Source organism: Bubalus bubalis, chromosome 9 (genome assembly GCF_019923935.1).
Source record: "Bubalus bubalis isolate 160015118507 breed Murrah chromosome 9, NDDB_SH_1, whole genome shotgun sequence".
NCBI lineage: Eukaryota > Metazoa > Chordata > Mammalia > Artiodactyla > Bovidae > Bubalus > Bubalus bubalis.
In genome coordinates this window covers 90,217,397-90,242,380 of record NC_059165.1, presented here as the reverse complement: position 1 = coordinate 90,242,380, position 24,984 = coordinate 90,217,397, and the positions used below count along the sequence as shown (strand labels likewise).

Genomic DNA, 24,984 nt, shown 5'->3' with positions numbered 1-24,984 from the left:
CGTTCTGCCTTCTTTACAGTCCAGCTGTCATAACTCTACGTGACCGCTGGAAGGCCATAGCCTTGACTATATGAACCTTTGTCAGCAGAGCAATGTCTCTGCTTTTCAACACATTGTCTAGGTTTGTCATAGCTTTCCTGACAAGAAGCTGTCGTCTTCTGATTTCATGGCTGCGGTCACCATCTGCATTGATTTTGGAGCCTAAGAAGAGGAAATCTGTCACTACTTCCACCTTTTCCCCTTCTGTTTGCCATGCAGTAATGGGGGCAGATGCCATGATCTTAGTTTTTTAATATTTAGTCTTAAGCCAGCTCCTTTACTCTCCTTTACTCTCATCAAGAGGCTCTTTAGTTCCTCTTTGCTTCCTGCCCTTAGAGTGATATCATCCACATGTCTGAGGTTGTTGATGTTTCTCCCACCTATCTTGATTCCAGCTTGTAACTCATCCAGCCCAGCATTTCTCCTGATGTGCTCAGAGTGTAGATTAAACAAGCAGGGTGAGAGCAGACAGCCGTGTTGTACTCCTTTCTCCATCTTGAGCCAATTCATTGTCCCATACAGGGTTCTAACTGTTGCTTCTTGACCCACATACAAGTTTCTCAGCAAACAGGTAAGATAGTCTGGGATTCCCAGAATTACTGAATTACTGCCAACATTTAAAAACCAGGAGCTTTTGGACTTCTCTGGTGGTCCACTGGTTAAGACTCTGCACTTCCACTGCAGGAGCCCCAGGTTCAATCCTGTTTGGGAAACTAAGATCCCATAAGCCAAGTGACATAGCAAAAAAAAAAAAAAGCAGGAGCTTTTACATTTAAAAAACAAAAACAAACCTCCCAGCTTCTCAGGACACTTGGAGGGGCTGATGACATTGGGGCCACTTCCCATTGGTGACAGCTGAGCCTGGAGCAGTGCCCCTGCCAACAAGCCAGGTGTCATCTCTCCAGGGACCAGCACTGCCGTCACCTGCCCATCTGCCTCAAACTTGTGACCCCGGGACGGGCATGGAGCTCAGCATGCCTCCTCCTCCGGGGGAATGTTCCCGGTGAGCTCACAGCCCTCCAGGTGGGAAGTCAGGGAAGCAGGTCGGACGCCGGAGAGATGGCGACCTGGGAGTGCTTTCTGATGGGCATGAAGGACACGGCTGGGGGGTCAATACAGTATGTGGGGGTCAGGAGAGCTGGGGTTCAGGGCAAGGCTGGGAGAGCAGGGGGAAGGCCAAAGAGGGGGTGTTGTGAGCTAAGCTCTGTTCCCCCAAAGATATGTTCCAGTCCTCACCCCCAGCACCCGGGCATCTGGCCTCTTGTGGAATTAGGGTCTCTGCAGATGTAACTAGTGACAATGAGCCAAGGACCTCCCTGGCGAGCCAGTGCTTGAGACTTCGCCTTTGATGGTAGGGGTACTGGTTCAATCCCTGGTCAAGGCTAAGATCCCACATGTTTTTGCAGCCAAAAAAGCAGAACATAAAACAGAAGCAATACTGTAACAAATTCAATAAAGACCTTAAAAGAATGGTGGTTTAGTTACTAAGTTACGTCCAGCTTTTTGTGACCCATGGACTGTAGCCCGCCAGACTTTTCTGTCCATGGGATTTTCCAGGCAAGAATACTGGAATGGGTTGCTACTTCCTCCTCCAGGGGATCTTCCCAACCCAGGGATCAAACCTGCGTATCCTGAAGAACTCCTCTGGATTCTTTATCACTGAGCCACCTGGAAGGAAGCTCAGCTCATATCAGCCACCAGAATAAACCCCTGATGGTCAGATGGTGTGAACCAGGGTGACCCCCAGCATCTATGGGTTACCTCCCCTCCCTCTCACTCAGGTGTGTATTGAAATGTAAGCAGCCTACCAGACCTCAGAGATCAGATGGTCACGGGACGCATGACTTCCTGGGAGTCCATGAAATCCCTACCACAGGGGTCTCACTCAGGGTGAGTCCACCCCCAGGGGACACTGGGTGACATCTGGGGACATCTGTGGTTGTCACGATTAGGGGGTGCTCCTGGATGAATGGGTGGGGGGCCAGAGAGGCTGCTCTACCCTGAAGAGTGGCCTGAACGCCCACAGTACGGTGAGGAGAAAGCCTAGACGGAGGTGACCTTCAGATGACAGCGCGATCCGTGGTCTCAGCGACACCAAGGCACTGGGGCTCTGGGAAGACGAGCTGGGGCAGCTGCGTGCATCCTCGTTCAGCACACTCTACCCTCCGGAGGCCACAGGGCTGACCATGCAGGCTCAGGGGAACATGGTTCCATGAACCCCAGAGCTCAGAGCAGAGGCCTGGCTCCATCCCATGTGAGAGCAGGGTCAAGATGAGAGTGCGGCCCACACACCTCTGGAGACGGGCTGGCATGCTGCCTGCTGCCAGTCAACCCGACAGTCCCACGCACCTATGATGACATGTGCTCCTCCCACCAGGGCAGGACTGGCGGGTGGGCAGGGGTCAGACCCTCTCCTGGCCGAGGAGCTGATGAGTCCAGGGACCGGCCTCCTCATCCTGAACCAGGCAGAACCAGTCCAGACTCCTTTCACTGCCAGCGAGGCTGCCTCTGCTGCCTTCATTCCTCCAGCAAAGTCTTCAGTGAGCGCTCAAGAGTCTGGAAAAACCATGCAGGGCTCTGAGGTGGTGATGGAGGACCTCTGTAAGGAGCCAATAAACTCTATGAAGGGCCAACCGGTCCTTTGTAGGCATGAATGTCATACGTTGTTCAGTTGATAAATTGTGTCTGATTCTGCAATTCCATGAATTGTAGCATGCCAGGCTTCCCTGTCCTTCACCATCTCCCTGAGTTTGCTCAAATTCATGTCCATTGAGTCAGTAATGCTATCTAACCATCTTATCCTCTGTCATCCCCTTCTCCTCCTGCCCTCAATCTTTTCCAGCATCAGGGTCTTTTCCAAAGAGTCGGCTCTTCACATCAGGTGGCTAAAGTATTGGAGCTTCAGCTTCAGCATCAGTCTTTCCAGTGAATATTCAGGGTTGATTTCCTTTAGGATTGACTGGTCTGATCTCCTTACAGTCCAAGGGACTCTCAAGAGTCTTCTCCAACACCACAATTCAAAAGCGTCAGTTCTTCAGTGCTCAGCCTTCTTTATCGTCCAATTCTCACATCCATACTTGACTACTGGAAAAACCATAGCTTTGACTATATGGACCTTTGTGGGCAAAATGATGTCTCTGCTTCTTAATATGCTGTCTAGGTTTGCCATAGCTTTCCTTCCAAGGAGCAAGCATCTTTTAATTTCATGTGAATGTCATAGCTGATATACAAATCAATGGATGTGGCTGTGTTTCAACAAAACTTTACAGACACAAGAGGTGGGCTGGATTTGGCCCTCGGATGCTGACAGGTCAGCACTGCCGCCCCCTCCCCAGGCAGAGGCCTCTCCTTGTTAAACGTGGTATTGGCCACTCCTGACTACCCATTCTCTGAGACTTCCTCCTGGTGACCAAAGGCTGGCTTTATCGCCTCTCTGAGCCTCAGTTTCCCCATCTGTAGAATGAGGATAATTACACTCCTATGGTCCTGTGTGTACATTGTTAGTTGTTGTAAATTATTGTAGGTCAGTGTTTCTCCTCAGGACATCCTGCCCTGGGGGACACTGTCTGGGACATCTGTTGTTGTCAGGACTAGGAGTGCTCCTGGCATCATGGGAGCAGGGTTCAGGGAGGCTGCTCCAAACCCACAGTGCCCAGGATGCCCCAACAGCGAATGACCTGGCCGTAAATGTCTGCAGGGTGGAGAGGGAGAAACCCTGGTCGAGATGAAGATGTCCAGTAAGTCAGCTTGCAAAGACCAGGATCCATGTCACATCACCCGTCTGTTTGTCTGTCTTTGGACCACGGCTTCACCCTCACGTTCCAGAGCTCTCCATCTGTAAAACCACCACCCTCCCCCAAGCCCAGGCTCTGGCTGTGTACTCAGCAGGCATTGCTCCTGAGCAGATGTGCCTCATTGCCCCTGTCCGCCTGGGATGTTCCAGACATTTCCTCCCGTGGAGCAGCCCCGGGGCCGGGGTCCACCCTGATTGTCTCGGGAACTACTCAGCCACCTGTCTTTTCTCCCCCTCCTCACTCTTCTCCTAGGAGCCAACTTCCCCTGCTGATTAGCATATCCTGTTTTTAGCGTCTTTCTTCTCTGGGCTTTATATAACCCTGTCATTATCGGATGCTGTCACAGGAACTTAATGTTCCCTCAATCACATTTCAAAGCCTTCTCAAGCATAAGTAGCTAATTGTCGTCACTCCCCTCTCTCCTTTTTCTTCTTAGATGAACTTTTCATTTCAGACTCGTTTTAGATTCACAGGAAAATTGGGAAGACAGTACAGATAGATCCCACGTACCCTGTCACCCCTGCTCTTCACATCTTGCATCAGACCTGATACGTTCATCCCAATTAAGAAACCAACACTGATATGTCATTATTATTTTTAATTTTTTTTTGAAGTATAGTTGCTTTCCAATGTTGTGTTAGTTTCTACTGTACAATAAAGTGAATCAGCCATATATATACATATATTCCCTCTTTTTTGTATTTCCTTCCCATTTAATTCATCACAGAGCATTGAGTAGAGGTCCCTTGGTTGTACAGTAGGTTCCCAGATGGCACAGAATCCGTCTACCTATGCAGGAGGCACAAGAGGCGCAGGTTCCATCCCTGGTTCAGGAAGAGCCACTGGAGAAGGAAATGGCAACCCACTCCAATATTCTTGCCTCGAGAATCCCATGGACAGAGGAGCCTGGCGGGTGCAGTCCACGGGGTCGCAAAGAGTCGGACACGACTGAGTACAGCACAGCAGAGCAGCAGGTTCTCGTTAGTTTCTATTTCATGCATAGTAATCTATATATGTCAACTCCAGCATCCCAGTCCATTCCCCTCTGCTCCATTTCCCCCCTTGACGTCTGGGTCTCTATTTCTGGTTTGCAAATAGTGTCATTATTAACTAAAGTTCACACTTCATTTGGATTTCTTTAATTTTCCCCTGACACCCCTTTCTGCCCCAGGACGCACACCGATCCATAGGACACTGAGTTGTCACATCTGCATCTACACTGAGGTTTTCTCAATCTCTCCATCTGCAGAAACCATTTCTCCCTCTGGGGATGGGTTCTTCGGGGCCGTTAGCGGTGGCAGTTTTGCAGATGGTAAACTGCCCTGTCTAGAATGATGAGAAAATAGTTTGCTCACCAGGTCAAGAGCTTTAGGATGCCTTTTGCAACCAAGGTTGATAAAGAGCTTCTATACTTGCTAACAGAGATTGGCCCATGGATTTTTCCCAAGGTGTTGAGAAAGCAGCAGCCCCTTCTCTGAATCTGAGGGAAGTGGTGTCTCTGTGGTGGCGACCTTCTGTGTAGTGGATGGCCTGGGGTGAGGGGCAGCTGAGGGCTTTCTGTTAGGACCCAGGATCCCATTTCCCTTTGCACTGGTGCCCCCATGTGAGGCCTGGTGCCATCTGCTCACAGACCGTCTTCCAGTCTCGGGGTTGAAAATTCCAGCCTCCAACCTCTGGGCTGGATCCAAGTCGCCTGGGTTAGTCAATTTCTTTCTTTCTTTTTTTTTTTGACTGGACCTTGAGGTGTGTGGGATCTGAGTTCCCTGACCAGGGATCAAACCTGCACCCCCTGCATTGGAAGCATGGAGTCTTAACCACTGAACTGCCAAAGAACCCCCAAAATCAGATTTCTTTTTTCTCGAACCATGCAGCATATGCAACTTTAGTTCCCCAGCCAGGATCGAACCTGCATCCCCTGCTTCACTGGCACAGAGCCTCGCCCACTGGTCCATGACTGGCTGGGTTCAGTAGTAGCAACAGTGACCAAAAACATTTGTCATCTGGTCCTTCACAGAATCACTCTGCTGAGTCCTAGCCTTGTCAACAAAGCAGTTACTAGATGTTCTAGGATTGTGAAAAAGTTCCAATGATAAAGAAGTGATCCGCTATGAACAATATGCTAGGACTGATTTATCCATTTGCTAGATATTCACATGTTTAATCCAAGAACCCCACCTGCTCAGGGGTGCCACCTTCATCCCCACCTTGAAGCTTTGGAGACTGAGGCCCTGGGGGAGTTAGTCCATTTCGAAGTTGGGGTAGAATGAAACCATGCTGCCTGTCAAATTCGGGAATATCTGTCCCCACCCACCGCCTTCCGGGGGACGGACAGAAGCTATTTTAATTTTGAGAGGAAAAAGAAATCTGTGCATACACATTTTTTTTTTTAATTTGTCAAAATTGATCCTCTTCCCAAGTCAGTTGCCTGTCCCTCCATACAGGACAGTGCCAAGAGGTGGGAGGTCTGATAATCGATGCCTGGCTCAGCAGGTGATCCTGTCCCCAAGGGGACACTAGTGATGTCTGGCCACATCTGTGTTTGCCACACTGGGGGGGCTCCTGACATTGAGTGGATGGGGGCAGGGAGGTTGTCCCACACCGCACAGCTCCCAGGACGGCCCTGCATGGAAGATGATGTGCCCAGTGTCAGCAGGGCTGGGGATGGAGACTCTGTGTTCATTTTTTGGAAAAATGTTGAGTTTGGTCCCTGCTTACATCATGTCGTTGTTGTTTAGTCACTAAGTCATGATTGGCTCTTTTATGTGACCTCTTGGACTGTAGCCCTCCAGGCTCCTCCATCCATGGGATTTCCCAGGCAAGAATACTGGAGTGGGTTCCCGTTTCCTTCTCCACGGGATCTTCCCAACCCAGGGATTGGACCCATGTCTCCTGCATTGGCAGGTGGGTTCTTTACCACTGAGCCACCAGGGAAGCACTAGCAGAACAAAGCTCCAGTGATTAGAGAGTAAAGCAGGGAGATGCTGAGATTTCCCTGGTGGTCCAGTGGTTAAGACACTGAGCTTCCAATGCAGGGGGCTCAGGTTTGATCCCTGATCGGAGAACCAAGATCCTACTTGCTGTGCAGCTTGGTAAAAAATAGGAAAGTGGGGAGACCCCACACAGTGATAGGTGGAGGAGGGTTGAGAGACTCAGGACACAGAGCCGGGGTCAGCACCCTCCTCCCCCTACATCTGCTAGGCTCCTGAAGACCTTTAGCCCCTGAGTCAGCCCTCCGGGCCCTTTTGTCCCGTTGGACTGGACTGTGCTGGCCCCTGATCTGGGTCAGTCTCAAGACTTTGGAGTAGTGTGTCCATCCCAGGCACTTCTCCAAGAGACTCCAAGGGCTCAGGGCTGGGAGCTCAGGTGGTGAGGCTCAGGCTGCCGTCCCCCACCCCAGGCTTCTCCTCCTGCCTCATTTGCAATCAGAGCTCCTCGGGGTGACACATTTAGATGGTTGCTGTGGTGATGAGTGAAGGCTGGGGTGATAACTGCAGTGCAGGTCTATATCAAGCCTCCAGCGAGGCAAGGTGTTCCTGCCACGCGCTGGTGGGATGTCGTGTGGGGAGGGAAGGGGGCGCAGACATCCCAGGCCCACCTGCTTGGTTCCCAGGAGTGGGGAACTGTACTCCAGGCAGGGGGGCTTCCTGTTGCCAGATGCTGAGTCCCTGCTGTGTCTGTCCATGAGGGATGTGCTTGGAGCAGGGATCTCAGTGGGGGTGATCTCACCTCCCAGGGGACTCTGGACCACGTCTGGGGACATCTGTGCTTATTACAATTGGCAGGTGGCTCTTGGAATGAGGGGTGGGGCCAGAGAGGCTGTTCCACCCACCACAGTGCCCGGAAGGATGCCCCCACCTCCAGCAAGGAATGACCAGCTTCCACATCATTAGCCCTGAGGGCAAGACCCTGCTTTATTTTTTATTTACTTTAAAAAATGTTTATTTATTTTTTGTTTATTTATTTGGCTGCACAGGGTGTTAGTTGCAGTACGCAGAATCTTTAGTTGAAGCAGGTGGGATCTAGTTCCCTGACCAGGAATGGAACCCGGGGCTCCCTGCATTGGAAGCACAGAGTTTTAGCCACTGAACCACCAGGGAAGGCCCAAGACCCTGCTTTAGAAGGAAGCAGATCAAAGTAGTGGACTCGTTTGGTCTCAGAACCAGGCAATGGTATCTCTTGACAATCTGAATCCCAAAGGCTTCATTTTCTCATCTTAATTGTTCTACTGCTCCCTCCTTGTTGAATTTACCAAGTCCCTCTAGTCTCATAAGTCTCCCAGATGATCAGATCTATAGATGGGGGAAAAACTAGAAAGTGAAAAATCCAGTGCTGTTGGTTGCTTGCCATTAGAGAATTGTAGTGGTTGAAAAAGAAAAAATAATGTGGAGCTGTCAGGTGGATCAGCCTGGATGACAGGTGTATCAGTTATCTCTTGCTGTGTAACAGATTACCCTGAAGACTTATTTTATTTTTTATTTTATTATATTTTATTTCATTATTTTGACTGTACTGGGTCTTCATTTCACTAAATGGGCTCTCTAGTTGTGGCTTGTGGGCTCAGTTGCAGTATGTGGAGCCTAGTTCCCTGTCCAGGGGTGGAACCTGGGCCCCCTGCATTGGGAGCACAGAGTCCTTGCCACTGGACCACCAGGAAAGTCCCTGAAAGCTTAATGTAAACCACCAGTGTTCACTTTCTCACAGTTTCTGTGGGTTGGAAACTTGGAAACAGCTTCCCTTGGTGGTTCTGGCTCAGGGTCCCTCGGGAGGTTGTGGAGCACGTGTCAGCCCAGGGCCACCTCGTCTGAAGGCCCAGTGGGGTCAGAGGAGCCTCTTCCAGGATGGTGCCCCTCATGGTCCCTGTCCACGACGTTGCTTCCTCACTCCATGGTGGCTGGCTCACTGAGTGCAGGCAGAAGCCACATGTCTTTCATGACAGATCTCAGAAGTGACCTGCTGTCACTGCAGGTGATCACGCAGAGCCGCCTGACCCCAAGCGGGAGGAGAACTGATCCCGAGGGGCAAGTGGGAGGAGACAGCACGTAGGACATGAGCTGAATCTCTGGAGGCTGGCGATGTTGGAAACGCTGCCACCGCAGGTGAACGGAGCTCTGGAGATCAGGACGGGGGACATTAAGTTCCTTGCCCAGTGTCCCTAAAAAAAACGGTGCACCACTGCCGCCAAAGGAGAAATGCTCTGTGGAGTGACTGTCTCAGTGATTTCACCAGGAAGTAGGGTCACAGTCCTTTCGCAGGCAATCTAGGGAGAATTGCAGTTTCTGGACCCCTACTTGGGACACCTGTGCCCACTTACTTCAGCTGCTTTTACCCTCCTCCCCACAAAGCTCTGGCCTCAGAAACAGGGTGGAGGGACTTCCCTGGAGGTCTCATGGCTGACTCCACTCATCCAATCCAATTCCCCAGGTTGGGGAACTAGATCCCACATGCCGAAACTTAAGACCCAGCCAAATACACAAAATATTAAAAAAAGAGAGAGAGGGAGATTAAAAAAGAATGGGTGGAGGACAGATTTCTTCTGTCTCATTTCTGCATTTGCACGCACCTTGGAGCAGAGGGAGGAAGAGGGGCCTGGCCGATGCTGCACGCCAGGAGGTGGAAGGGATGGAATCTCTCCAGGCGGAGTGGCAATGGGAATGGTGAGGGTGGGAATGGTGAATGAGCGGGAAGGAAAGAGGTTGCCTCCTGCCCTCAAAATCTGCAGAAATCGGCTCAGCACCAGCCAGAATATGCTTTCCACTGGCCAAATGGGATTTGGGAGTAATCCCAGGGCACATTCTATTAGGCTCTTGTCTGATCCGCCCATAAGTCCGCCCTGGTCCCCTGGCCTGGGGACAGCTTTGGAGTAGGTTAATCCAGGCTGGAGGGGCCAGGAGGTCTTGATCTGGGCAGTGTGATCCTGTTATGACACTGGCAGGGGCCTTGGGAGAAACGTAGAAAACCCACTTGGCAGGACTGACCAGCTTGTGTCTGGGTCTTGGTTCACAACAGCCTGACCCACCTGCTGGTCATGTGTGTGTGGAGCCTTCACCCGGGCTACGATGGCCTCACTCTTCTTTCCCTCCCTTTCTTTTCCTCTTCAGAATTCCTGGTTCTCAGTATAACTCTCCCAATTCATCCCACTTTTTTTCTTCTTTTTAAAAAGTTTTATTGATTTACTTTTGGATGCGCTGGGTCTTCATTGCTTTGCGAGGGCTGTCTCTAGTTGCAGCAAGCGGGGGTCACTCTCTAGTTGTGGCGCACGGGCTTCTCACTGCAGTGGCTCCTCGTTGCACAGCGTGGCCTTTGGGGTGTGTGGGCTTCGGTAGTTGCAGCACGTGGGCTCCGTAGTTGTGGTTAGTGAGCTCGAGCGTGCAGACTCGGTAGCTGCGGTTCCTGGGCTTAGTTGCTCCTTGCCATGTGGAATCTTCCCAGACCAGAGATGGAACCTGGGTCCCCTGCATTGGCAGGTGGGTTCTCAACCACTGGACCACCAGGGAAGTCCAATTCACCCAGCTTTTACTAGGCTGATTTTTAGAGTACTTTAGGGTTATAGAAAAATTAAGCAGAAAGTACAGGGAGTTCCTATATACCCCCTCCACACACACGGGCACACACACCCACACATACACTTTTCTCTATTATTACCATCCTGCATTAGTGTAACTCAGTTATACTTGATGAGCCAATATCCGTATATTGTTACTTTTAAAAAATATTTGTTTATTTACTATTTATTTGGCTACACCAAGTCTTAATTGCAGCACATGGGATCTAGTTACCTGACCAGGGATGGAACCTGGGCCCCCTGCATTGGGAGCACCGAGTCTTAGCCACTGGACCACCAGGGAAGTCCCCATATGTTGTTATTAACTGAAGTCCATAGTTGACATCTGAGTCTAGTCTTGGTGCTATGTGTTCTGTGGGTTCGGACAAATGTATCCATTATCAGTCATTTCACTGCCTCTGGGCCCTACCTGTTTATCCCTCCTCCCCACAACCCCCCAAACCACTGATTGTTCTAGTCTCCAGAGTCCTGCCTTTTCCAGAATGTCCCACAGTTGCAATCACAGTGTATAGTCTTTTCAACCGTTAAACGAATTAATCAGCTTTTTTGGCTGCACTGTGGGGCATGCGGTATCTTAAGTTTCCCGACCAGGGATTGAACCTGAGCCCCCCTGCACTGAGAGCACTGAGTCTTAACCACTGGACCACCAGTGGAGTCCAGTGCGTGGCCTCTTCTACTGGCTTCTTTCACTTGGTGACTGGTATCTGAGGTTCCTCAGTGTCTTTCCCTGCTTCATAGCTCATTTCTTCTTTAGCACTGAGTAATATTCCTTTGAATGTAGGTCCTCTTTAGTGTATATATTCTTAATAGTGAGCACCCACAAACTCACCATTGAGCACAAAAACCAGAGCCTTGCCAGCTCTCTTCCGTTCCTGAGACCTGCCCCACCCAGCCCACCCACCTGGCTCCGGTCTCCAAGACAGCCGAGGTGGAAGCTCGTGTCACATTTCCCGTCCTTTGTTTAATTCTGTCTTGTTTACATGTACTCCTTAACAGCATATTTTTACTCCTAAAAATCTATTTTAGAAAGTTGAGTTGTTTTTAGCGTTATAAATAGGATATCATGCTACATTGTACTCTCTTGGGATCTGCTCTTAAATGCAAAGTTCCAGGGCTAGATTCACACATGTTGTCAGGTATTACAGGGTGCGGTTGGCAGAATAATGGCCCCCCCAAAGATGTCCGTGCCCCAGTCCCCAAAACCTGTGTGTCACCGTACGTGGTAAAAGGATTCTGCAGATGGGAAGAAGTTAAGGCCCCTAGGATGGGGCCAACCCTGGATCCTCTGGGGGCGCCCAGTGTCGTCACAAGGTCCTTATAAGAGGGAGGGGGAGAGTCAGAGGCAGAGACAGGAGGTGCTGCGCTGCTGACTGTGAGGATGGAGGGAGGGGCTGCGGGCCAGGGATGCGGCGCCTCTAGCAGCTGGAAAAGGCAAGAGCTTGTGCTTCCCTGGAGCCTCTGAAAAGACTAGCCCTGCCCAGGCCTGGATTTAGCCCCATGAGGCCCAGCCCATGTTGGAGTCCTGACCGTAGGGCTGTGAGATGAGGGCTCAGCCAGGCCGAGGGTGCTATGTCCTGACTCTGACCATCCCACTCCTGCTTGGCATTGCATGTCAGGCCTCCTGCCCCTGGACACCAAACCATTCCAATCCGCCTCCACATGATGGTCAGGGAAGGTGGTACCTAGGGTGGGCCTCTCCCAGCACCACACAGCTCTGTGTGGGGCCTGCACCCTCTCCCCAGACCCACCGGGCTCCTCAAGCTGTGCCCTTGGCACCAACTAGATTGTGCAGAATCCCCAGAACTAGCGAGATCCCATCATGGGCCGGCTCGGTGATGGTGGCATAGACTGCATGGCGAGCAGAGCACCCGCGGCTCCTGCAGTCGAGGATCTTGTGTCTCCCTGGGAGCCTCAGCTTTGAACCATGTGATGCTGATGAGTGCGACAAAGGTGTCCTGGGATTAGTGTGATGGTTGCAGAACCTGTGATTCTCCTGAAAGCCATCAAACTGGACATTTTATAGTAGGTGAATTCTATCTTAATTTTTTTAAAAGAATAAAGAAAGGAAAGCATGTGGATGAGGTGGGGCGCACAGGTTGTAAAAAGTTTTACTCAGGGGACTACCCTGGCGGTCCAGTGGTTAGGACTCCATGCTTCCAAGGCAAGAGGCCCAAGTTCGATTCCTGGTGGGGAACTGAGATCCGAAAGCCATGTGGTGCAGTCAGAAAAAAAAAAGTGCCACCCACGACAAGAGTGTGCAGTCGTCCTATCCTCTTGGGTCCCTGATTGCCACCGTTGTGAGCTTGGCCTCTTTCCTTGCAGTGAAGTCACTTGTCGGCAGTTCCAAGGCAGGGTGTATGTGGGGTCGGCAGGCCCGGCTTCTTACAGCCCCTGCGCCCCAGGTCTCTGCTGTCACTGTTTTGAAATTTGTCATAATTTTTGAACGAGAGGTCCCACAGTCACATTTTCCACCAACTTTTCAGATTAAAAGATGAAAACTGAAAGATACTTGCTCCTTGGAAGAAAAGCTATGACAAACCTTAACATTGTATTGAAAAGCAAAGACATCACTTTGTTGACAAAAGTCCATATAGTCAAAGCTATGGTTTATCCAGTAGTCATGTACAGATATGAGAGTTGGACAATAAAGAAGGCTGAGTGCCAAAGAATTAATGCTTTCAAATTGTGGTGCTGGAGAAGACTCTTGAGAGTCCCTTGGACTGCAAGATCAAACCAGTCCATCCTAAAGGAAATCAACCCTGAATATTCATTGGAAGGACTGATGCTGAAGCTAAAGCTCCAATACTTTGGTCACTTGATGCAAACAGCTGACTCATTAGAAAAGACCCTGATTCTGGGAAAGATTGAGGGCAGGAGGAAAAGGGGACAACAGAGGATGAGATGGTTGGATGACCTCACTGTCTCGATGGACATGAGTTTGAGCGAACTCAGGGAGATAGTGAGGGACAGGGAAGCCTGGCATGCTGCAGTTCATGGGGTCACAAACAGTCAGATACAACTTAGTGACTGAACAACAAGTGCAGATTCTACAGGAGATCCTCCTGATGGCTACCTCCACAATTCACGGGGGCCTGTTGTGGGGGCTTGGAGTTCACCCTGGCGGAAGGTGAAAGCCCAGCGTTTTTGTCGCTGAAGGTCATGGGCACAGCCTGGCACCAGCCGGTGCACCTCGCAGCCTGCTGTCTGTGCCCCGGGGATGGATTTTGTCCTCACTGCTCTCTGTTCTAGTCTAAGCTGGTCTGGGCTGAGCATAGTCAGGGTGGGGGGCTCTGTGGGGCTCATCTCCCTGCCCAAGTCCAGCTTCAAGGGCTAGAGGACAGCCCGCAGCTGGCGCTAAAGGGCTGGGGATGGGGAGATTGGCAGATGGTAGATGTGAGGGCAGAGAAAGATGCCGTTTCTGCAGTGATTCATAAGCTGCCCGTGTTCACAGCAGTGTGATTCACAGGACCCAGAAGTGGAACATCCATCAGGGGACGGTAAACACAGGGTCCCTCCACGCACTGGAGCATCACTCAGCCACACAAGAGAGAAGCCCTGACACTCGCTACCACGTGGGCAGACCCTGAGAACACGGTGCTCAGTGAGAGAAGCACACACAGAGGGACGCACAGGGTGTGATTCCACTGACGGGAAACGTGCAGAGCAGGCCGATCCACGGACGCAGAGAGTGGGTTCCTGTTGTCAGAGGCTGGGGAGCAGGGGAGTGACTGCTGATGGGGACAGGGCTTCTTTTGGGGTAAGGAAAATATTCAAAAATTGGTTGTGGTAATGGTTACACAACTTTGTGAATGTACAAAAAGACCACTGAATTGTGCATTTTGAATAAGTAAATTGTGTGGCATGAGAATTGTATCTCAGTAAGACTTAAAAAAAAAAAATGGTGCCTAGTTTATCAGTCACTTTCTCCAGTTTGGATAATGTTCACCAGTTGTGTAAGGAGCGGCCATCAGGGAGCTTGGTGAAGAGTGTTCCCTGGCACCCTTCTGTACTAGTTTTGCAACTTCTCATGAGCCTTTAATTGATTCAAAAGTGAAATGAAGAATCAGACGTGTAGATGGTCCCTGCAAGGTTGAGGCAAGTCTTGGCCTTGGGTCTGTGACATTGCTCCAGCCCTGTCATCTCTCATCCCTGTGGGCCACTGTGCTCTGCGCTGTCCAGGGCGCCCCTCTGGCCTCAGTGGCCAGAGAAGCTCCAATCCTAAGCTGCTGGGCCAGGTAGAGCAGATGCTGCTGCTGGCTGAGTTTCTATTAGAGCTGCTTCTAGAGCCCAGAGGGCATTCCTGAGGCTGCAGCACCACCTGCAGGTGATGGTGGGGACGTCGCTTCTCCATTCTGGCCTTTAATTGACAACCAGTTAGATAGAGGGCAGGAGGAGAAGGGGCAACAGAGGGTGAGATGGTTGGTTGGCATCACTGACTCAGTGGACATGAGTTTAAGCAAGCTCTGGGACATAGTGAAAGACAGGGAAGTCTGGCCTGCTGCAGTCCATGGTGTTGCAAAGAATGGACACAACAGCAACTAAACAACAAAAAAAATAATACAGCATTTACATGTTTTAAATTTAATTTTTATTTTATATTGGGGTATAGTTGGTGTACAATGTTGTGTTAGTTTGAAGTGTATAGCAAAGTTGTTCAGTTATACATACACATGTATCCATTCTATCTCGTATTTTCCCATATAGGTTGTTACAGAGTGCCAAGTAGAGTTCCCTGTACTATATACAGAAGGTCCTTGTTGATTATTTATTTTATATATAGTAATCTGTATATGTTAATTGCAAACTGAATTTATCCCTCCTCCCCAAATCAAAAATTTGTTTTTGAAGTCTATGAGTCTGTTTGTGTTCTATAAATAAGTTCATTTGTATAATTTTTTAGACTCTACATATAAGTGATATCATGGTATTTGTCTTTATGATTCTTCACTTACTATGATAATCTCTAGGTCCATCCATGTTGCTGCAAATGGCATTATTCATTCTTTTTTATGGCTTAGTAGCGTTTTGTTGTGTGTGTATATATATTGGGGCTTCCCTGGTGGCTCAGACGGTAAGGAATCTGCCTGCAATGCAGGAGACTCAGGTTCGACCCCCTGGGTGGGGAAGATCCCCTGGAAGAGGAAATGGCAACCCACCCCAGTATTCTTGCCTGGAGAATTCCATGGATAGAGGAGCCTGGCAGGCTACAGTCCAAGGGGAAACAAAGAGTCCGACACAACTGAATGACCAACACTTCGTGTATATATATATATCTTATGTTCTTCATCAGATACACCATATCTTCTTTATCAGTTCATCTACTGATGAACTTTTAAGTTGCTTCCATGTCCTAGATATTGTAAACAGTGCTGCTATGAACACTGAGGTGCATGAATCTTCTCCAACTAGAGTTTCTCCAGATATGTGCCCAGCAGTGGGAATGCTGGATACATGGCAGCTCTGTTTTCAGTTGTTTGAGACATCGCCACACTGTTCTCCATAGTGGCTGTACCAGTTTACATTTCCACCAACGGTGTAGGAGCATTCCCTAAATTTTTATGTATTTAAGACTTTATTTATTTTGGGGGCACACTATGCAGCTTGTGGGATTTTATTTCCTCAACCAGGGATCGAACCCACACCCCCTGCAGTGGAAGCTTGAAGTCCTAACCACTGCCTGGACCATCAGGGAAATCCCTCCCTAAATTTTTAAACTGAAGTTTTTAAAAAAGTTTTTTAGAATAATTTTAGATTTTCAGAGGTATTTCAAATTACTCATCACCTAATTTCTCCCAATGACTGGGTCATTCATAAGCATAGTGTGTTTGTGATAACCAAGAGGTGGACATGGATACATTTCTGCCACCTCGATCCGCTCTTTATTCAGATTTCACTAGTTTCCTCTAATGTCCTTTTTCTGCCTCAGGACCCCACCTTGCATTTAGTTGATCACATGCCTCAGGCAAAGCTGGATGAGCTGGGTACTCCATCGTAGGGGGTTGATTCAGTCCTCTTGCCTTCCTCCCAGGAGACCATGGGGGTCCAATGATGCTGGTGAAAATCTTCTATAAACTATAAAAAGTCATATGAACATCCAGTCCTTTCATCCAGTTCAGTTTCAGAACACGTGGAAACTTCACGGGTACCACCACAGATCGCTAGAAAACCTTTCTGGCAAATTGCCGTTATTCTCATCTCTCTGCATTTCTGAAGCATCCTGTCTGTACCATCCCCGATGTCTGGCAGAGTGACCAGAAGGCAGCCCTTCCACACTCCCCACCCCCAGCCAAAGGATTTTTCTATCTCATCATAGTACCGCTGACCCATGTGGCAGTTCAGGCCAAATCAGACCCAGCTAACACGGTTCATTTTTCTTCCAGGGAGCGGACACTGGGTTTCTGAACCTCGTCGCTGAAGACGACCAGGACTTGAGCAAGCACAGGTTGGTGTCATGAGGTTTTTCTTTTCTCTATGTTTGGAGTTCACTCAGGTGTTTGGCTGGCTGTTTGGAGCCAGGATGAGTTAAGAGGCATCCTCGCCGTGCATGCCTGCATCTTCTTAGCTTTGCTCACTTCTGGGGGTTTGTCTCACCTGCCAAGAGCCTATGGGAGCCACAGGGAATGTCTTCCATCCAGGCTCCGGGGTCTGGGGGACATGGGGCTGGCAGGTCAGGTTCTAGCGCACCCAGGATGGGCACATGGCCACAGTGGCACCTGCTTTCCAGCTCTTAGCTTCCTCCTCGAAAGGCTTGATTAGGGTCTGCGGCGCTTCATCCCGTTTCCCATGTGCATGGAGGGTGACCCATCAATGCCGTTCACTCAGAGCAGAGCCCGTTCATGGGACTGAACAAATATCTAAACTCTATCGCTCCCCTGGTGGGACAGCAGATTGGGAAATGTGCCAGAGGCCTCAGGAAGAATTAAGTCAGGAGCAAAATACAGCTCAGTCCTGATCTCTCAACTGTTACGCATTTGCTTGTCTCTGGTTTTATTCCCAAGAGGACTTTGAGTGGCTTTTGTGACGTAGGAAGAGGAAACAGCATGGGGATGAATAAGGTGGCTCCATGGCATCCGGGAGTGCCCCACCCAGTCCATTGACTCTAAGTGCCTGGCGGGGACAGCTGTCTTTAGAATCATCTTCCAGTTTCTAGCAAAAGTTCTGATGGATCTTTGATTCAGGTTGTGTTCCATTTAGCAATAGATTTGAGGGAGATCTGATGTCTTTATAACAGTTATTTTCATCTAGTGCGTGTGTGTGTAAAATAAAAAGTGTTAGACAAGAAGGCAGACCCCAAAGACAGCACATCGTATAATTCCGTTTAGATGAAGTCAGCATAAAATGTAAGTCTGTTGGAACGGAAAGGTGACTTGGGCTTGCCAGGGGCTGGGGGGGATGGGGGTGAACTGTGTTTGGGCCCAGACACGTCTTACAGTGCTGAGGGGACGGCCCAGAACTGTGGGGCTGGGGCATCAAGCAGCTTGGTGAACTGACTAAGAAGCTTCGAGTTGTGTACTGCCAACCAGCCGATTGTATGACGTGTAAAGCGAACCTCAGTGAAGCTAAAATAGATATTTTATCTCAGCCTGGGAGGGATGCTGTCCCCACAGACAGAGACCAGGACTGAGATTGGAGCCCTGTGGTCCATCTGGCTTGTTTATGCTCCTTGAAGGTCCCAAACAGGTTCAGTGTTAACTCTGTGTCACAAAGTCACCAAGCAGGAGGGGGGTTTGGAGAACCACGTGGAGCCGGGCGAGGTCACATAGACTGTATGCGTCATCACAGCATGATGAGTGAGCCCCACTCAACCCTTCTCCAACGTGTTAATGTCTGACCAACAGATTGTAAAGAGAAACTGAATGGACAAAGGAGAGACAAGACACCCCAGACCCCACACCCAGCGGGGACCACTGCTCACACCTCAGTGAGCATCCTCCCAGACCTCTCTGAATTCCACTCACTCAAGGGACTTCGGATAAAAAGAGTTTTCTCTTTGCTATGTTCTGGGATGCAAACTTTGTTTGTCCTTGGGCAAACTTTGTTCACCCTTGGTTGGTTGTTGTTTGGGGTGAGTTCCTGGAAGTAAGTTTGCCTTGCCTGTGACTTTCAGTCGGGGTGTTCTCATTTTTGTTTTGACCTTTAAAAACAAAGAAATGCACCATTTTCCACCCCAGGATGTGTCTCACCGCCCTCTCAAGTGCAGCTTTATATCCTGGCCAAGCCAACAAGCCAGGACCATTTTAGTTGCTGTGTCCAGGCCTCCTTTTTATGAGCTCAGCTGTTTCTCTAAGGCAAATGGCCCGGATGCATCCTTTCTGTTAGGGTTTCTGTCCTGTGCTGTATTTAGTCACTCAGTTGTGTCCAACTCTTTGCGACCCCATGGACTGCAGCCCACCAGGCTTCTCTGTCCATGGGGATTCTTGCTTGGTGAGCAAGAATACTGGAGTGGGTTGCTATGCCCTCCTCCAGGGGATCTTCTCAACCCGTGAATCAAACCCAGGTCTCCCTCATTGCAGGAGGATTCTTTATCGACTGAGCCACCAGGGAAGCCCTGGTGATGTTTAAATTCTCCCTATTTCTCTGTCTGGACATGGTCCACTGCAAGTGTTTTTTGGAGAGTGTTTCTGCGCTCTGCTCACGGTGCATTTTGTCATTGGGGATCTGAAACTTTGCACAAACCTGTCTTCTTTATTTTGTGTGGTTGTCTAACACGTCAAGATTATAAAAACACAATCCACCTGCATTTTGTTTTGGATGGCGTATTCTGCACTTCAGTCCTTGAGCCATTTGAAATTCAGCTGTGCTAGGGTCTCACCTAGGGGGGTGATTCTGACCCCCTGCTCCCATCTCAGGGGACACAGGTCCATGTTGGGGGACATCTGAAGTTGTCACACTGGGGGGGTGCTCCTGGCAACGAGCAGGTGGCCGTTCGCCTTGGCTAGGAAGGTTGCTCCACACACCACAGTGCCCACGACGGCCGAGGGTGACCAGCTGCCTGGTCATCAGTGCCTGGTGAACACTGCTGGGAAAGACAGAAAACACTCCTGAGCTGGTACACGTGGCTAGCCTTGCAGTGGTTCCCTGTTCCAAGGGATCCTGCTGTCCTACAAGTGGGGGGAATCAAGGCTTTTCCCGATTGCTTGTTAGTTTCATAGTCACTAGGAGCACTTCCTGTTTGTCAGGCCCGTCACATCCGAGGTCCCTACAGTACGGACTCTCCCATTTCTGGGCCACTGCCTGTCCATGGGAGACAGAGTGTCACCGAGCAAGGGCCACACTGTCCATCCTGGTGACAGCACCTTGATCCACTGTGCTGAATGTCTGCAGACGCCAGGGCTAAAAGTGGGACCTGGCGTCTGGGGCTCCAGAGGAGGGGTCTGGGGCTGGGGCAATCCCCAGAGTGCTGGGATTCCCACTGATGGCCACTAGGGGGCAGTGAAGGTCCATGAGGTCTCCGGCGCAACTAGCAGGGATGGATGTGAAGAGGGTGCAGGGGTGCAAGTGAGCGCCCAGCTTCTTCAGTCAACCCCTCGGCCTTCGTGGAGTCCTGTGACCCCCTGTCTACATGTTCCAGGACATTCTGGTTCAGCACCCAGAGTCCACTGTCACTCTTTCCTGGGGGCCTTCACCTCACAGACCTGGAGCCTCTGCGAGTTCATTGGATGTAAGAGGAAGGTAGAAAGCACAGACTCTGTGGCCTTGGAGAGCTCAGAGCCCTGCACCCCCCAACTCTCCCAACCCTGGCACACCCCGGTGGCCAGAGCAGAGCTGGGACCAGAGAACGGAAGGCCAGAGCTGGGGGTGGGCAGCCCTACTGGGATGACTGGATCTTGCTTCTGGGACTCCCCCTCTGTCGCCTGGAACCAGCCAGTGGCTCTGACCCTGGGCAGGAGCAAGGGTGAAGGGCTTCTCCCCAGGCTGGTCTCTCGAAGCACCTCCTTTGGGACTCACCTAAATGCCAGAGACCCTCAAAGCCCCCTCGGGTCTCCTGGCTATAGAATCTGCCCAGTGTCTCCTGAGGCAACCTTGGGTGTGTGTCACCTGGGCAGTGACTGCTCGGCCTGGCCAGATGCGGTGACCCTCCCCAAAACGTTCTCCATCCCTTCAGCAAGGGTTTCTGAGTGTCTGCCAGGCCAGGCTCCAGGGAATGCCAGTGTGCAGGGTGGATGTTCTAGTGAGAATTGTGGACCCATTCGGAGTCCCTCACATCCAACACTGCTGACATCGGGCTGGGTCACCCTGTGGGGTGAGGTGGACATCCTGGGTACTGTGGGGGGAGGGTGGAGCAGCCTCCATGCCCCCAACCCCATGATGCCAGGAGCCCTCAGTTTTGACAATTGAGCCCACACAGATGTCCCCAGGCATCACCCAGTGTCCCATGGCGGCAGGCCCCCTGCCTCACTGGTTCCTCTCATAATGTCTCTGGATGTGGTTGCCGCCTCTGGAAACTGAATGGATCTTCCCATAAGTTTGGAAGCTCTGGCAGAGGGGAGGTGGGGGAGTGGGGGGCAGGGACCATAGCCAGTTGGCTCCCGCCTCGTGGAAGGATGAGAGCATGGGCCTTCATGGCGCTGGCTTTCCTTATGGAGGTGCCACCGCCCTTTTAGCCAGAGCTGGGCTTTCCAATAGGGTAGCCGCGAGTCCCCAGCAGCCACTGAGCTCCTGAAAGGGGGCTCAGATGGAAATGAGTGTATTTTGCACAGACCGGGGTGATGATTCTTAGCTGAGAATGATTTTTCCAGCTTTCCACCAGCCCTCCCGCCTGAGGCAGAGCTCAGTGACCTCCCAGCAGCGGGTGTTTTCCTGATAGCCCCTGTTCTCTGGGAGTTTGTGAACATTTCAGCTGAAAGCGCCTCCCGGATTCTTTATCTCGAGAGGGTGGCCCTCGTGTGAGGGACAAACTCCAACCCGGCGCACCGCGTCAGAGACCGTTTCTTCCTCCTGGTTGGTCCCCTGCTTCAGATGTGTGTTGAAATGCCCACAATTATCAGTTCTCTCCGCAGACAAGCTGTTCTCCTGAAAGAGCTGCCAAGATAGACAGTTGAAACCTTAAAACGTTCTTGCAGAAGGTCATGGCTGCTGCCGCAGCCTCACGATACATATGTAATTACTGGGTCCCTGCCCAGAAACCCACCAAGGGCACCCCCCCTCCGCAGCACACAGGACCCAGAGCCACCCCCACCCCTGTAGCCCATGGCTCTGATTCTGGAATCTTGGGGAGAGTAGGCCCCAGGGTGCTTCCCGTGGCAGCAGGGGCTGCTCAGACGTGACCTCGACCCCCTCCAGAAGGGTCTCACCCTTGTGATCCTGCCCCCAAGGAACACTGGGCAGTGTCTGGGGATGTCTGTGGTTGTCATGACTGGAGGGGGCCCTGGCATACAGTGGGTGAGGGGCCTAGGGGTGTGCTCCACCCCCCACAGTGCTCAGGACGGCCCCACAGAGAATGTCCCAGCCCGTGTCAGCAGCGCCCAGCCGGAGTGGGGAGTGGGGACCCTGCTTCCCAAGATTCTTGCTCCCAGGATGAACCAGCATCACTTTCTTTGTGCTCTATGTATGTTATCACACCGGCTCCCACCCTGGCCCCATTATTCCACATGCTGCGGGCGGATCCCCTAACACACTGCTTAGTGCTGCCACCTAATTGGACCAGCTTGAACACTGAGGCCCAGAGAGGCTCCCATCTGATACCACAGAGCCAGGCTTCCACCTGTGGGGCAGTGAGAACTGTCCCAGCCCAGGCAGCAGCCATGGCCCGGAGACCCATGCATCCCCAGGTGGGCACGTTGCTAGGCAACGGCTTGACTGGTCAGCCTTCCTCAGAGCAGGGGTGATGCACACGCGGTCATCGGTAGTCAGATTCAAGGCCTCCTTTGACTCAGAACACGCATGGGATGACAGTCACGTATGGTAAGGTGGGAGCAGGGGGACAGGGAGCCACGGGGAAGCTGAAAAGGGGCTCATTTGTGGTGGGTAGAAGGAGCCCCTACACCTCAGGGCCCATTCCCACCCCCCGCCACAGTGCACAGACCTGAATCCATCTGAGCCGGTGCACACTGAGGATGTGGTTCTTCCTTTTGTTCCCTCCGCTCTGACTTCATTTGTTGAGTCAGCAGACACCTGTGTGCCAGGCCCAGCTGGCTAAAACACGTGTGTCTGGGTGCAGACGCTCCCAGTACAGTGTACATGGTGGGCATGTGTAACGGAGGACTGAGGCATGACCTGGGGAGGGCCAGGCTGGGATGAGCTTAGAAGCTGGGGGCAGGGGGAGGGTTCTTGGGGGCTGAAGGTGGGGTGGGGGCTTCAACAGGCACCCCAAATACAGGATGACAGGGAACTGGGGTATCAGGAGCTTGTTTCTAATTGCCACTGGTATCCCCCCAAATTCAAATGTTAAAACCTACTCCCCAGTGTGGTGGGAATTGAAGGTGGAGCCTTTGGGGAGTGTGGTCTTGGGACTTATATTAATATTAAATACATATTTTGAACTTCAGCCATGGTTCCTAGCTCCCAGTTCCCAAAGCCCTTGGAATTTCTTGAGCCAGTGGAGCATCCCCTGTGCGTGACTAAATGTGACAGTGATTGTGAAATCCCAGGCTCTCTGCTCTGCTATCACACGAGGAGGGTACTGGCTAGCTATTGCTAGCTTCTTGTAATAAGCCACTGCAGACTCGGCACCTTATACCTCCCCTGTCTCTCCAGGCAGAAGTGTGGCTGAGGCCTCTGATCACAGTCTCCCTGGCCCTGGCCCGGGCTGAATTCTCTCCTGAGGCTCAACTGGGGAAGAATCCACTTACCAGTTTGCTCAGGCCATTTGTAGGGTTTGGTTCCTTTCAGTTGTCAGGCCCAGGGGCCCGTTGTCTTGCTAGCAGCCCACTAGGGACGGCTCTCAGCTCTTGGAGGCTGCCACCAGGTCCTGGCCTGGCTGCATGATCTCCTCCGGGGGCCCCTCATCCCTCCAGTCACTGCAGGAAGGGCCCTGCCCTAGGGAGCCAGGGCTCACCTGATTAGGTCAGGCCCACCCATGCATCCTTTTAATTAAGTCAAAGTCAACTAATTTGGGAATTTATTTAATTTGGTTTCTTTCTCTTTTTTATTTTTTAAATTATGAAGTTATGATAACACATTTATAGGAGACTTGGAGAATACAGAACAAGGTTACATATAAGTTCCACTGCATATGACAATTATTTTTTAAGTAGATAAATTTGTAGTTGGAGTTTCAATATCAAACTCTCAAAAAGGAATAGAATGAATATACAGAGAAGTAGAAGGATACAGTAGACCTCAAAAGCACTATGAACCAATTCAACATAATTAAGATTTATATAATTTTCACAACAGTAGGATACAAATTCTATTCAAGTTCCCATAGATTATAAACTAAGAGACACTGGAACATATCTGGGGACATAAAACAAGGTGCAAAAATTTCATGGTCTAAAGGTATTGAAATGATACAGAGTCTATTCTCTTATCACTGTGGAATTATATTAGAGATCAGTATCAAAAGATATTTGAAAATAACCCCCATATTTTCAAGTGTAATGTAATGTTACCCAGAGAGATCTTTGACTTAGCCATTGAAAGCCTCAATAAAGTTAGAAGACTGAAAAACCACAGAGGATGATTACAGAGAAGAAAGCATTTAAATGAGAAATTAATATCAAAATGAGAAATTAATATCAAAGATACTTTATTTATTTATTGGCTGCACCACACTGCATGTGGGATCTTAGTCCCCTGACCAGAGATTGAACCCACACCCCATGCAGATTCTAACCAATGGGCCACAAGGGTGGTCTCTAATTGGGACTTTAATTACACCCTTGAATTCCTTCCTCTGCAGGAAATCACCTAATCAGGGGAATGGCATCTTATCACCTTCATAGTCCTGCCAACCCCTGGGGCTTGGTCCACCGGGAGCCAAGGGTTTGGGGACTTAGACTCCTCCTGGCCACCAAGGGGCAGCAGGGGGCCTGGTCACTGCAGATGCTGGCACCTGCAGCAGGCGCCAGGGCTGGCAGGGGGCCTTTGTACCCTCCTGTTCCTTGCTGGGAGCACCGCAGGCAGGCCAGTGTTGGGTGGAATGGCAGTGGTTGGAGAAGGCATGCCTTGTTTGTCTCAGTCACACCTAGACATACCTATGGGTTCATTTTTTTGTTTTTGTTTTTTTCTGCTGCACCACTTGGCTTGTAGGGTCTTGGTTCCCCAACCAGCAATCAAATCTGAACCCCTTGCAGTGGAAGCTTATAATCCTAACCACTGAACCACCAGGAAAGTCCCCTCACTTTTTTTTTTTTAAAGAAAGCCTATAATTTGAAATAATTCCAAATTCATGCATGCATGCTCAGTCATGTCTAACTATTTGCCACCCAAAGGACTGTAGCCTGCCAGGCTCCTCTGTCCATGGGATTCTCCAGGCAAGAGTACTGGAGTGGGTTGCTATTTCCTTCTCCAGGGGATCTTCCCAACCCAGGGACTGAGCTGGCATCTCCTGTGTCTCCTGCATTGGCAGGTGGATTCTTTACCACTGAACCAGCTGGGAAGCCCAATTTCAGGTTCATAGGAAGTTGCAAAAACCATGCAGAGTGA

At 50.6% G+C, this 24,984-nt stretch overlaps 1 protein-coding gene across 3 annotated transcripts in view; it reads left to right on the top strand.

Annotated features, from left to right (window-relative positions):
* GNG7 (G protein subunit gamma 7) overlaps window positions 1–24,984 on the top strand; it is a 138,407-nt gene that overhangs the window by 26,758 nt on the left and 86,665 nt on the right. For 2 of the 3 annotated variants that reach the window (XM_006047836.4, XM_006047832.4), the window contains exon 2: window positions 16,776–16,837. The gene's annotated coding sequence lies outside the window, so the exon portion shown is untranslated. Of the gene's footprint in view, window positions 1–1,826; window positions 1,930–16,775; window positions 16,838–24,984 lie in introns of those variants that run through there. The other variant, XM_044947905.2, reaches the window with a different exon arrangement.